Consider the following 3,233-nt stretch of genomic DNA (forward strand, 5'->3'; position numbering starts at 1 on the left):
ATATAGAGTTGCAGTCATAACTTAGAAGTGTTGGTGTTACATCCCATGGGTTGGCAGTGATATTGAAGTACAAGGAGTGTGAATGAACGGTGATTGAGAATAACTAGTGGTGAAAGAGTATTGTTGATTTGAGTTGATGTTGCAATCTTGGTAGGATTAGAAGATGATGTTTGAGCTAGATGAATCTGAGCTACAGTTGCAGGAGTTGAACTGTTGCTGACAGTGGTGGCCTAATGGATTCAAGGATGCTGAGATAGAGATACAATTGGTGTTAGTCTGTGAGATGATGAAGTTGCAGATTGTGTAGGAGGTAATGAGATGGGGATCTTGATTGTTGCAGTGAGAATTGTAGTTGAAGTTTAAATGAATGGGTTCAGGTTTGAAATGTTGGTTTGTATTGCAAGAAATGCAAGCGGGAAATGAATAGAAATGGTGATGAGACTGAGATTAAACTTAGTTTGAATGAAGAGAAGTTAAATGGTTGTAACTAGTGTTGGCTGTGAAAAGCTTGGAACTGCCTTTTGCAGGTAAACTGTATTAGTGTTTGTAATTAGATTTGAAGTTGTTTTGAAAGAATGAATTATACAGTGAAACTGTCTGAAATCCTGTTCTTGAGACTTAGGTATGTTAGACATCCAGTTTAGTTTAGCTAACTTGGTCAATCTGACTGAGTCGACCAATTGATCTGTTGAATCGGTTTGAACCAGTACTGACTCAGCGAACCTTAACTGAGTTAGTTTCTTTGACCCTTTTACCAGGACCTTGACTTGACTATGGACGTTGGTTGTTAGTTGGCCATTGACCGTCCCTTTGACCGTTAGTTACCATTAGCGACTCAGATGGACTGGGCCTTAGATTAAGGGACCAGTTTAGTGGACTTGGACTTAGGGCAACTTTCTTAATTATATGTTTTGGATCTCTTGTGGTCCGAATTAGACTTTGGTTTCTTCTACAAAGTTGTAGGTATTCATAAAACTTTGTTTATGGACTATAGAACCAACCTAACTGAATTAGTAAACATTAGATATATTAAAGATAGATAATAAAATGGTGTAGAAGAATAAATGGGCTTAGTATCATTAGATAGAACTATATGATTTTTGTATGAGCCACTTTGGTTAGATTCTTGTGTGATTAACAGTTAGTCTATATTAACAACGCTCGATTCAAAGGATGAACCAGTGGATCGTGGTTCACGAGGTAGGCGTGGCTTGTCATCAAAATAGGTGGGAATACTTTTCACTCTTTTATGATTATTGTTGTTTTCTTTTACCAAAGTTTATGTTTACAAATTCATGCAGTGTCTGATTGTGCTTTCCCTGCATTGTTTAACTTTGATTTACGAAAGTTCTGTTATTCTTTTAATCTTTCCATTGCTTGGAAAGGAATTGTAATGCTTTGTTTGTCTTTATGAATTGTTTGGAAATAAGAATTTCCATTTGATTGTTTGGAAATGAGAATTTCCATATGTGGTATATAGGATACTGCTCCTTCATTTATATCTACATGAATTCGAGCTTTTATGCAATCATTAGGTGCGGGACGAGTCACCAGTATTATATATTGGTTGGAAGGAGTTAGTTCCATATACATGATCGTTTACCTGTGAGAAATTGGTTGCGCTTTAGCGTTTAGGGAAAACATGAATTGTTTTCAAATCATTTTCAATGATTACTTAAAAGTTAAATGTTATTCCTATGGAGCATCCCTTTTAGGGATGATGTGCTCACCCATTCCCACTTTCAGTTTCAGAGACAGATCATACTTGCGCAGCGGAAGTTTCGAGGAGTTGAGTCTGTTTGTTATACTACTTCTGCTATGTTTATTATGTTGCATATTATAATTGTAACCCAAACGACTATTGTATATGTATCATTTGAGAGAATTTCTTTTATATATATGTTTCATAGCGGGCTAGTTTTGGGTTAATTTTTGTAGCAGATTTCTTAATTGAATGCTTAGGTATTTGATTTAGATTCGTAGTGCCTCTTTATTTAGTTAATCTCTTAAATTAGTCAGCTGCTAGCTTGGAGGGCGCTACACTTGTGCTCGGGTGGGAGAGTATGCTGGGATGTTACGCCAGATACTGGTCACTTAAGAGGAAAAGAACGTATACATTATACCGAGGCTTTTTCAGCACAATTGGCTCCAGAGTTGGCAGAAAAACTCTGCAGTTAAGCGTGATCGGGAGGGAGCAATCCAGGGATGGGTGACCTCTTGGAAAGTTGTTGATGGATAAGTGCAGCGATGACCGTTGAAAACCCCACGTTGTCGATTAACCGCAATGGCTAAGTGGGGACAGTATTGGTAGAGGGATAGGTCATTACAAATGGTATCACCTGCCGAGGGTGGGAAAGTACACTGGAAGGGGTTGGTCCAGGTGCTTCTCATAAGGGGGAGGGAACGTCGGATATCTTGTCTTGTATATATATTCTGGAGTCGAGGACGACTCCAATTTAAGGTGGTGGTATTGTAATACCCTGGTATTCGGCAGTGGTTGGCCGAACGAAATATAAGTAATGGTTTGTCCTTTCCTAACACTGAGGCCTGGTGGGTTCACTTGACTGAGTTGTGGGGAAAACTTCTCAGTTAAGCGTGTTCGGCCGGGAGTAGTCACGGGATGGGTGACTTCTAGGGAAGCTTCTGCTGGATAACCGCAGTAGCGTCGTTAAAAATACGACACTGTTGGATAACCGTAGTAGGTAAGTGGGAACATATCGGTATTAGTTGTGATACAACTAAGGTGGGTTGCTTCTGCTCTGGAGGGAGAGTATGCTGGGCTGTTACGCCAGATACTGATCTCATAAGAGGCAAAGAACGTCTACATTACACCGAGGCCTTTTCAGCACAATTGGCTCCAGAGTTAGCAGAAAAACTTTGCAGTTAAGCGTGCTCGGGTGGGAGCAATCCAGGGATGGGTAACCTTTTGGGAAGTTGCTGATGGATAACCGTGGCGATGCCCGTTGAAAACCCTACATTACCGGATAACCGCAGTGGCTAAGTGGGGACAGTATCGATGGAAGGATAGGTCAGTACAAGAGATTTATGGGATAAAACTGGTGTCCGCAGTTTGTTTATTAAATAAGTAGCAGCCAAAATGCACTCCCCACAAAAACGTATGGGTAAGTTGGCTTGAAATTTTAAGGCTCTTGCTACTACGTTAAGCAAATGTCACCATTATGTTGTGGAGTGTATACACAAATGGTTTGATGTAGAATCCTATTATGATGAAA

Source organism: Papaver somniferum, chromosome 5 (assembly GCF_003573695.1).
Source record: "Papaver somniferum cultivar HN1 chromosome 5, ASM357369v1, whole genome shotgun sequence".
NCBI lineage: Eukaryota > Viridiplantae > Streptophyta > Magnoliopsida > Ranunculales > Papaveraceae > Papaver > Papaver somniferum.